Below are 12,232 nucleotides of genomic sequence, written 5' to 3'. Positions count from 1 at the left end.
TTTTATCCAATCTGCAACCCTGTGCCATTTAATGGGAGCATTTAGGCTGTTCACGTTGAGAGTGGTTATTGAAAGAAATGAATTTATTGTCATTATGTTGCCTGTGAAGACCTTGTTTTTATAGATTGTCCCTGTAAATTTCTGCTGTATATCACTCCTGGGGGCTTTCTCCTTTTATGGAATCCCCCTTAATATCTCTTGCAGGGCCGGCTCAGTGGTCACATATTCTTTCATTTTCTGCCGGTCTTGGAGGCTCTGCCTCTCTCCATCCATTCTAAATGACAGGCTTGCTGGATAAAATATTCTTGGCTGCATGTTCTTCTCGTTTAGTACCCTGAGTATGTCTTGCTAGGCCTTTCTGCTTGCCAGGTCTCTGTGGATAGGTCTGACGTTATTCTGATGTTCCTCCCTCTGTACATAAGTAATCTCTTTCCCCTAACTGCCCTTAAGATGGTTTCCTTGGTTCTAAGATTTGCGAGTTTTACTATTACATGCTATGGTGTTGGCCTGTTTTCCTTGATCTTGGGAGGGATCCTTTCTGCCTCTAGGACATGAATGTTTGTTTCGTTCCCCAGAATAGGGAAGTTCTCAGCTACAATTTGCTCAAATATATCTTCTAGTCCTCTCTCTCTCTCCACCTGCTCCGGGATTCCAATAATTCTGACATTGGAATGCTTCATGGTGTTACTTATTTCTCTGATTCTATTTTCATGGATTCTGAGATGTTTTTTCCTGGCCTCCTCTTTTCCCTCTTTACTCTATTAAATGGTCTTCCAGGTCACTAATTCTTTCTTCTGCCTCACTTACCCTAGCTGTTAGATTATCTAGATTAGATTGGATCTCATTGATAGCATTTTTAAGTTCTGCCAATTCAGCTTTCATTTCTGCCCTTAGAGACTCTATGTTGCCATTAATTGATTTCTCCATTCTAGCTATTGTCTTCACAATTGCTAGCCTGAATTCCATCTCTGACATCTTGGTTATATCTGAATCCATTTTTAAATCTGTGACATAAGTCATAATCTCTGAGTCTTTCCTATTTTAGGGTTCTTCCTCCTAGTCATTCTGTTGAGGGGTGGTTGAGGGAATGTATAGAGTACAAATTATTGACCACAACCCAAACAAGATGCACCTGTTTTCTTGGGACCTTAGGGTTGCTGGCCTCTTGTTTTCCCAGCCTGTCCTCTGTGGGAGGGGCCTGCTGCACTATTACTCAGGCAACTCTGTTTGGGCAGAGTTGCCCTGCCCCCTGTGGCAGGGTATGGGCTCAGTGGAAACCGGTTTTTTGGGGCTTTTATTCTCTGGCGGCTTTCTGCGTGTCTTCTGAGAGTCAGAGCAGAAGAGACCATTTCCAATCCTCTGCTTCAGAGCAGAGAGATCACACACAGTCTGTTCTTCAGTGAGCTCTCCAGGCCACACTATCTCCATTTCTGTCTGTGCTGCTATAAACTGCAGCGTCCTGGGTTGTGTGCCCCTCCGCAGGGCTCCCAGTCCTCACCTCCAGGTGGGGCACATCTCTGCACTTTGTGCTTCTAAAACCACCAGCTGTCCCCAGTTCGCACGTGCAGCCCCACTGCTCTGGTTTCTATCTGGGGAGTTGCCCTAAAGTCCTTTCCCTGCCACTACTGGTCTGCGAGTCTGTGCCAGGTCCCCAGTGCTGGAGACTACCACTTACTGGCGGTGTAGTTTCCCCATGGCCAGACTCCCTCCTGCTGCTGTTTATCCTCTGATATCAGGGCTCCCTGCTTCATACCTCAAAACCAACCGCCTGCAATATTCTGTTTGTAGAGATTCAGATCTATCTTCTTACATCTCAGGCTGATTTTGTGGGTGTACAGAGTGGTCTGGTAGATATCCAGCTCAATTCCGGGGACCGGTTGGGATAGGGTCCCCTACTCCTCTGCCATCTTTTCCCCCTCGAGCATTGTTATTTTAGTCTTAAAATGGAAATGCATCCATTTTTCTTTAAGAACTCTGATCACAGAGGCATTCAAGCCTGTCATATGGGCTTATAAATCTGGAATGAACGCTACCCAATTATTAAAGAACTAGAATCAGGATCATGTGAAACTGGTCTGAGCAGGCTCAAGCAGACTTGTTTCCCCACATGCCCTGCAACCCCCTCCAGTGCACTCTGGCCCTTAAAGCTGCATCATCCTTACCTCATGACTGGCATGAGGGGTGACATTTCTCAGAACAGATAATCAGAGAGAAAAGAAAAGGAAGGTGCACTGTAGATGAGTACACCTATAGGCCAGTAAGATAAATGAATGAAGTATCTTTCAGACTTGCCCATTTATGGCAGTAGTCATTGAGGGAGTGGGGGAAGAAAAATAGTCTTTCAATTTCTGGTCCTTAAGAAAGCATACTTCATTATAGCATTCCACAAACATTACATGGCACCCAAGCACAGCTGATTGAGAAAGGATGGGTATTGAATGAGGACAAAATCCAAGACCTAACTTCCTAAGTGACCATTTTAAGAAATATCTTTGGGCTGTAGCCTGAAGGGACATTCTTCAACCAATTAAAGGTAAACAGCTGGTCCTTTAGCCACTAACTACAGAGGAAAAAGCCTAACACTTGATCAGCCTTTTTGAAAATATCTAGACAATACATCTCACATTAGGGAATTTCACTAATGCAACTACTGAAATGCAACTGGCCAAATTTCACTGGGACTCCCTACAGCCAAGAGCCTTGTAAGTAATCTAGGAGAGAATAATTCATCCTTGTCCCAGATCTCCTATCTTCTCTGATTCCACAGAATTACAAGTATTTGTGGCCATTTCAGAACCAAGTGGAACCTCTGAAATAAAGCTCCACTGGCATTATCAGTCTCTGTGCTTTTAGGCTTGAGAACTTCTTCCTTTTTCTGAGAAGCTATGGCAGACAGGTTGCCTCATAGAATAGTCATGACTCTCTGACCTAGCATTTTCATCTTGAAATTGGTCCTCTCATGGGGCGCCTGGGTGGCTCAGTCGTTAAGCATCTGCCTTTGGCTCAGGTCATGGTCCCAGTGTCTGGGGATGGAGCCCCGGGTCAGGCTCCCTACTCAGCGGGGAGTCAGCTTCTCTCTCTGTCTCTGCCCCAACCCCCGCTCGTGCTCTTTCTTTCTCTTCAATAAATAAATAAAATCTTTTTTTAAAAAGATATTATTTATCTATTTGACAGAGAGAGAGATAGCGAGAGCAGGAGCACAAGCAGGGGGAATGGGAGAGGGAGAAGCAGGCTTCCTGAAGAGCAGGGAGCCCGATGTGGGGCTCAATCCCAGGACCCTGGGATCATGACCTGAGCTTAAGGCAGATGCTTAATGACTGAGCCATCCAGGCGCTCCAAATAAATAAAAATCTTTAAAAAAAAAAAAAAAGAAAATGATCCTCTCATCACTAAATTTCTGTTTTTGAAAATTTGCATTCAATTAGCCATCATATAGTACATCATTAGTTTCAGATGTAGTGTTCAATAATTTATCAGTTTTGTATAACATGCAGTGCTCATCACATCACATGCCCTCTTTAATGCCCATCACCTAGTTGCCCCATCCCCCCACCCACCTCCCCTTCAGCAACCCTTGGTTTGTTTCCCAGAGTCAAGAGTCTTTCATGGTTTGTCTCCCTCTCTGATTTCTACCCATTCCATTTTCCCTCCCTTTCCCTATGATCCTCTACACTATTTCTTATATTCCACATATGAATGAAACCATATAATTATTTTTCTCTGATTGACTTATTTCACTTAGTATAATACCCTCCAGTTCCATCCATGTCAATGTGAATGGTTAAGTATTCATCCTTTCTGATGGCTGAGTAATTTTCCATTGTATATATAAACCACATCTTCTTTATCCACTCATTTGTTGAAGGACATCTCAGCTCCTTCCACAGTTTGGCTAATGTGGACATTGCTACTATGAACATTGGGGTGCAGGTGCCCCTTCATTTGACTACATCTGTATTTTGGGGGTAAATACCCAGTAGTGCAATTGCTGGGTCATAGAGTAGCTCTGTTTTTAACTTCTTGAGGAACCTCCAAACTGTTTTCCAGAGTGACTGTACCAGCTTGCATTCCCACCAATAGTGTAAGATGGTTCACCTTTCCCTGCATCCTTGCCAACATTGGTTGTTTCCTGTCTTGTTAATTTTAGCCATTCTGACCAGTGTGAGCTGGTGTCTCATTGTGGTTTTGATTTGTATTTCCCTGATGCCAAGTAATATTGAACATTTTTTCATGTGTCTGTTGGTCATCTGTACGTCTTCTTTGGAGAAGTGTCTGTTCATGTCTTCTGCCCATTTTTCTTGACTGGATTATTTGTTTTCTGGGTGTTGAGTTTGATAAGTTCTTTATAGATCTTGGATACTAGTCCTTTATCTGATATGTCATTTGCAAATATCTTCTTCCATTCCATAGGTTACTGTTTAGTTTTGTTGACTATTTCCTTTGCTGTGCAGAAGTTTTTTATTATGATGAAGTCACAAGAGTTCATTTTTTCTTTTGTTTCCTTTGACTTTGGAGACGTGTCTAGCAAGAAGAGCTGCAGCAGAGGTCAAAGAAGTTGCTGCCTATGTTCTCTTCTAGGATTTTGATGGATTCCTGTCTCACATTTCGGACTTTCATCCATTTTGAGTTTATCTTTGTGTATGGCATAAGAAAATGGTACAGTTTCATTCTTCTGCATGTAGTTGTCCAATTTTCACAGCACCATTTATTGAAGAGACTGTCTTTTTTCCACAGGATATTTTTTCCTGCTTTGTCAAAGATTAGCTGACCATAGAGTTGAAGGGTCATTTCTGGGTTCTCTATTCTCCTTCATTGAACTACGTCTATGTTTTGTGCCAGTACCATGCTGTCTTGATGATCACATCTTTGTAATATAGCTTGAAGTCAGGCATTGTGATGCCCCTCACTTTGGTTTTCTTTTTCAACATTCCTCTGGCTATTCAGGGTCTTTTCTGGTTCTAGCTCTGTGAAAAATGTCTATGGTATTTTGATAGGGATTGCATTGAATGTGTAGATTGCTCTGGGTTGCATACACATTTTAACAATATGTATTCTTCCAATCCATGAGCATGGAATTCTTTTCTATCTCTTTGTGTCTTCTTCAATCTCTTTCATGAGTATTCTATAGTTTTCTGAGTACAAATCTTTCACCTCTTTGGTTAGGCTTATTCCTAGATATCTTATGGTTTTTGGTGCAATTGTAAATGGGATCGATTCCTTAATTTCTCTTTCTTCAGTCATATTGTAGTGTATAGATATCTAACTGATTTCTGTGCATTGATTTTGTATCCTGCCACTTTACTGAATTCCTGTATGAGTTCTAGCAGTTTTGGGGTGGAGTCTTTTGGGTTTTTCACATAAAGTATCATGTCATCTGCGAAGAGTGAGAGTTTGACTTCTTTGCCGATTTGAATATATTTTATTTCTTTTTGTTTTCTGATTGCAGAGGCTAGGACTTCTAGTACTATGTTGAACAACAGTAGTGAGAGTGGGCATCCTTGTTGTGTTCCTGACTTTAGGGGGAAAGCTTTCAGTTTTTCCCCATTGAGAATGATATTCACTATGGGCTTTTCCTAGATGGCTTTTATGATATTGAGGTATGTACCCTCTATCCCTACACTTTGAAGAGTTTTAATCAAGGAAGGATCTTGCATTTTGTCAAATGCTTTTTCTGCATCAATTGAGAGATCATATGGTTCTTGTCTTTTCTTTTATTAATGTGATCTATCACGTTGATTGATTTGTGAATGTTAAACCACCCTTGCAGCCCAGGAATAAATCCCACTTGGTCGTGGTGAATAATCCTTTTAATGTACTGTTGGATCCTATTGGCTAGTATCTTGGTGAGTATTTTGGTATCCATGTTCATCAGGGATATTGGTCTGTAATTCTCCTTTTTGATGGGGTCTTTTGCCTGGTTTGGGGATTAAGGTAATGCTGGCCTCATAGAATGAGTTTGGAAGTTTTTCTTCCCTTTCTATTTTTTGAAACAGTGTCAGTAGAATAGGTATTAATTCTTCTTTAAATGTTTTGTCGAATGTCCCTGGGAAGCCATCTGACCCTGGGCTCTTGCTTTTTGAAAGGTTTTTGACTACTGCTTCAATTTCCTTGCTGGTTATTGATCTGTTCACATTTTCTATTCTTCCTGTTTCAGTTTTGGTAGTTTATACTTCTCCAGGAATACATCCATTTCTTCCAGATTGCCTAATTTCTTGGTATATAGTTGCTCATAATATGTTCTTAAAATTGTATTTGCTTGGTGTTGGTCATGATCTCTTCCCTTTCATTCATGATTTTATTAATTTTGGACCTTTCTCTTTTTGATAAGTCTGGCTAGAGATTTATTGATCTTATTAATTCTTTCAAAGAACCAGCTTCTAGTTTCGTTGATTCGTTCTACTGTTCTGGTTTCTATTTCATTGATTTCTGCTCTAATCTTTATTATTTCTCTTTTCCTGCTTGGTTTAGGCTTTATTTGCTGTTCTTTCCCCAGCTCTTTTAGGTGTAAGGTTAAATTGTGCATTTGGGATTTTTCTAATTTTTTAAGAGAGGCTTGTATTGCAATGTACTTAACTCTTTGAACCGCCTTTGCTGTATCCCAAAGGTTATGAACCAATGTGTTTTCATTTTCATTAGTTTCCATGAATTTTTAAAATTCTTCTTTAATTTCCTAGTTGACCCGTTTAGTAGGATGATTTTTAACCTCCAAGTGTTTGAGTTCCTTCCAAATTTCTTCTTGTGATTGAGTTCAAGTTTCAAAGCACCATGGTCTGAAAATATTCAGGGAATAATCCCAATTTTTTGGTATCTGTTGATACCTGATTTGTGACCCAGTATGTGATCTATTCTGGAGAAAGTTCCATGTGCACTCAAGAAAAATGGGTATTCTACTGTTTTAGGATGGAATGTTCTGTATATATCTATGAAGTCCATCTGGTCCAGTGTGTCATTCAAAGCCTTTGTTTCTTTGTTGATCTTCTGCTTAGATGATCTGTCCATTGCTGTGAGTGGGGTGTTAAAATTCCCTACTATTAATGTATTCTTATCAATGTGCTTCTTTAGTTTGGTTATTAATTGGTTTATATAATTGGCTGCTCCCATGTTGGGGGCATATATATTTATAATGTTAGATCTTCTTGTTCGATAGACCCTTTAAGTATGATACAGTGTCCCTCTTCATCTCTTATTACAGTCTTTGTTTTAAAATCTAATTTGTCTCATATTAGGATTGCTACCCCAGCTTTCTTTTTAGGTCCATTAGCATGGTAAATTGTTCTCCAGCCCTCACTTTCTGTGTGAAGGTGTCTTTAGGTCTAAAATTAGTCTCTTGTAGACAGCATATGGATGGATCTTGGTTTTTTATCCAATCTGATACCTTGTGTCTTTTTATTGGAACATTTAGCCCATTTACATTCAGGGTAACTATTGAAAGATATGAATTTGGTGCCATTGTATTGCTTGTTAAGTCCCTGCTTCTGTAGATTGTTTCTGTTTCTTTCTTGTCTATGTTACTTTTGGGCTCTCTCTTCATTTTCAGGATCTGCCTTAATATTTCTTGCAGAGCTGGCTTGGTGGTCACTTATTCTTTCAGTTTCTGTCTGTCTTGGAAGCTCTTTATCTCTCCTTCCATTTTGAATGACAGCCTTGCTGGATAAAGTATTCTTGGCTGCATATTCTTCTCATTTAATACCCTGAATATATCATGCCAGTCCTTTCTGGCCTGACAAGTTTCTGTGGATATGTCTGATGTTAGCCTCTTCTCTTGAGCTTCTGTCAGGATTATCTTTTTCTCTGAAATTTGCAAGCTTCAGTATTATATGTTGGGGTTGTTGACCTATTTTTATTGATTTTAGGAGGGGTCCTTCTACCTCTTGGACATGAATGATTGTTTCCTTCCCCAGATTAGGGAAATTCTCAGCTATGATTTGCTCAAATATTCCTTCTGGCCCTCTCTCTATCTCTTCATCCTCAGACACTCCAATAATTCTGACATTGGTATGTTTCATGGCATCATTGATTTCTCGGAGCCTCTCTTCATGGGTTATTAGCTGTTTTTCTCTCTTTTCCTCAACTTCCTTTCCATCAACCTGTCTTCTAGATCACTTATTCTCTCTTCTGTCTCATTCACCCTAGCATCCAATTTAGACTGCATCTCAGTTATAGCATTTTTAATTTTGGCCTGATTAGATCTCATTTTTGCACTAAGAGATTCTCTAGGGTCTTTTATGCTTTTTTCAAGCCCAGCTATTAACTTTAAAATTGTTATCCTGAATTCCATCTCTGACATGTTACTTGTAACCATATTGATTAGATCTGTGGCAGACAACATTACCTCTGGTTCTTTCCTTTGTTGTGAATTCTTCCTTGTAGTCATTTTGCCCAGAGAAAAATGGGTGAGTGAGAATCAAAATCAGAATCAAAAATATCAATCATGACTCAAGCAAAAATACACTCTAGACAAATCCAAAGAGATCAGGAACCAAAAGAGAAAACAAAACAAAACAAAAAGCGGGGAGGGAGGGGTGAAGAGAGAATATAATGTTACAAGGTGGACAAAACAGGATGATCCACTTGTTCCTGAGTGAATTTTGTTCTGTTTGTTAGAAGACACTAAATCCCAAAATTGCAAAGAAAGCAAAACTTATATATATACAAAAATAAAATTGAATAGAGTGAAAAAAGGCCATAAATGAAGCATATATCATCAAATGTAGATGTAAAAAAATAAAAGTTAAAAAGTGTCAAAAACAAAGAGTTGAAAAAATAAGGAACTAATTTAAAAGGGAAAAAAGAAAAAAAGAAGTAGAAAATTTTAGACTGAAAGATAAATGAATCATGAGGAAAATCCTCAAGTTCTATATACTACTTTACCCTAGCACAGGAGTTTTACAGTCTTGTGGGATCCATAAACTTGTGCATCTGTTCATCCAGTTGGTTTTCTGGGGGAGGGGCCTGTTGTGCTGCTTCTCAGGTGTCTTTGCCTGGGTGGAGTTGCACCATCCCTTGTGAGGGGCTGGGTTCAGTGTAAGATGGTCTTCTCTGTGGCTTTTGTTCCTTGAAGGCTTTCCGTTCCTTTTTAGAGGATCAAAATAAAAATGGCCATGCCCCGATCTCCAGCCTCAGAGCCGAAAGATTGCAATCCCCCACTCCTCAGTAAATCCTCTGGGACAAACAGTCTTCACTTTTGTGTGTTCCAGACTCCACAGACTCCTGCAGTGCGTGCCCACAGCTATCCTCCCTTGGGAGTGTGAGAGTTTTGAGTTACTGCCCTTTGTAGGGCCCTGGGGCCGAGAGCAGTTACGGGATCGTGTGCATACCCATTCTGCCACTCCTAGGCAATGGTACGGTCCCTGAGTTCCAGTATGCTGCTGGATGCTCAGGCAGAGAACGGTCACCTGATCTGGCTGGCTCGAGTTTTCTGGCAAACCGAGCTGAGAGCCCCCTCCTGGATTTGCTGATGGTAACCAGTTTCCCCACTCCACTGCTTTGACATTCTACCAGCTCAGGCACCCCTGTTAGTTCTGACTCCTGTGGTCCCGAGACCACACTGACCCACCTAGAATTCTGCCCATTTCATCTCCTGAGCCCCTTTCAGACAGGGATGTCTCTTACTAGAGCAGATTTCTAAGAGTTCTGATTTTGCCCTCCAGGGCTATATCACTCTCTGGTAGCCAGCTTATGGAGGCTCCCTCGCTCCTTCATTTATCTTCTGGTATCTCCCCTCAGATTCACTTCTCTGCACTTCTTACCTTGCAAAAAGCAGTTGTTTTTCTGCTTGTAGAGTTCCAGATATTTTATTTTTACATCTCAGGCTGAATTCATGGGTGTTCAGATGGTTTGATAGTTATCTAGCTAAATTCAAGGGACCAGATGAAACAAGGTCCCCTACTCTTCTGCCATCTTGTCTCCTCCTCCTCATAGCTAAATTTCCATCTGGTGAAAAAAAAAATTCCAAAAAGTTTCATTGTGATATGAAACTGATACATCCTATTATGAGCTACACTTGGCCCCAAAGACCAGTAACACCTTCATATACAGGGGTCCTTCTCTTCACCCCAAGTTACCCTTGCCTATTATATTACTGGATCAGGGTCTTGTCTATAAGATTTAACACCTGAAAAGACAGCCTGGTTCACAGGTGAAATAGTTTGCCCTAAGGTGGAAATAGCCAATAGAATTTGCATCCATCTAACCTATAGGTGATGAATTGCCAATAGCCCCACAGCACTGAATGCTTTTACAGTAGACTGAATTTCAGATGGTGTTCTTGGCTACAAAACAAAGGCTGAATACCTTTACACAGACCAATGGACCAATAATAATGTCTTAACTGTAATCTAGGACTGGATTATGAAATACCTCCCTATGGAAACAGATACAATTTACTAGGTACTGTCTTTATGTTACATGTGGATACAACAATGCACATGTGCATGAAGCAACTCTGTCTAAAGAAAGGCATTTGGTGATTCAAAGGGGCACATACATCCCAATGTTTATAAAGCAATGTCCACAATAGCCAAAATATGTAAAGAGCCCAGATGTCCATCGACAGATGAATGGATAAAGATGTGCTATATATACAAAATGGAATATTACTCAGCCATCAAAAAATGAAGAAATCTTGCCATTTGCAACCATGTGGTTGGAGCTACAGGGTATTATGCTAAGGAAAATAAGTCAGAGAAAGACAAATACCATATGATTTCACTCATATTTGGAATTTAAGAAACAAAACAGATGAACATAGGGGAAGGGAAGGAAAAATAAAATAAGATAAAAATTGAGAGGGAAGCAAGCCATAAGAGACACTGAACTCTAGGAAACAAACTGAGGGTTGCTGGAGGGGAGGTGGGAGGGGGAAGGGATAATTGGGTAATGGGCACTAAGGAGGTCATTTGATGTAATGAGCACTGGGTGTTATATGCAATTGATGAATCACTAAATTCTACCTCTGAAACTAATAAAAAAGCAAGCAAGCAAGCAAGCAAGCTATCTGGACTGACAGCCAACCAAACATGTAAAACCATCATATCTAGGAATGAAACCACTATAGAAGACTGGGTTCCCCCCAAACAGTTCTTTTAACATGTATGGGAGCTACCATTCTCTCTAAAGACAGCCTCCATGGAATCAGCTCACATGGCTCTTGTCAGTCATGTATGTGTCCCTCACAGCCATAGCACTCTATTCTTGGCTTAGCAACTAGGTACCCAGAAATGAGGAGCTGGGGAACTAGGAGAATTTGAGGAGGAACAGAACATTTCTCTCCCTTTTTTTATGGCACAATACCCAGCTCTTTTTTTTTTTCCCTTTGTGTCTGTTCAATCTCAGCAGACAGATGGATATAGATCACACTGTGCTTTCTTTGAATTCAATGGATGGTCTGACAGTTCATATTGGTCAGAACCAAAACCCACCTGGAAAAACTTGAACTTGGACATTGCCTCATGTTGTCCTCTGGCCACCTCATTAGCTTCTTTGGTCACTTGTAATAACAGCATGGCAACAGTGGACATCATTGCTCTGGAAAAAAAAAAAAAAGACTGGCTTATTTTTAAGAGAGGATGATAAATTTTATTTTTTTAAGATTTTATTTTTTATTTGACAGAGAGAGAGAGACAGCGAGAGAAGGAACACAAGCAGAAGGAGTCAGAGAGGAAGAAGCAGGCTTCCCACCGAGCAGGGAGCCCAATGCGGGGCTCAATCCCAGGACCCTGGGATCATGACCCGAGCCGAAAGCAGACGCTTAACCAACTGAGCCACCCAGGTGCTCTGGGGATGATAAACTTTAATTAGTTGGGCATATGTAAATCAGAACTTGAAGAGTGGGATGGGAAAAAGGTAGAGTGAAAAACTCTCTTTTCCTATTACAGAAATGGAACTAAGAGCCCCAAATAGCCTTCACAACTGTTCTAGGCAGTAATTCATCATGAGAACACCTCATGATGCTGGATATGTTACCTTCATCTGTCCTTGGGATATTATTGATGTCTCATTCCTAGACAGAGTCGTGGAAACCACTATCAATGAGAAATGGTAGAGATAGAGATAATACTATATTTAATGAGCCCTCAGGGATGTGGCACAGTGGATTTATAGGTGATAAACCTGAATGACCCTGGAGTTTCCTGTTCTCCTAACATGTCATTGTCTTAGCAGAAAGCTGGCTTAACAGGTCTGAGTTAGTTCAACAGAAGGCTAATATGAGCTGATATCAGCCTGAGATTTT

This window comes from Eumetopias jubatus, unplaced genomic scaffold, assembly GCF_037043125.1.
Source record: "Eumetopias jubatus isolate StellerSeaLion01/CBP00866 unplaced genomic scaffold, mEumJub1_p1.0 scaffold_13, whole genome shotgun sequence".
Classification (NCBI taxonomy): Eukaryota; Metazoa; Chordata; class Mammalia; order Carnivora; family Otariidae; genus Eumetopias; species Eumetopias jubatus.
This window is presented reverse-complemented; position numbering follows the sequence as displayed.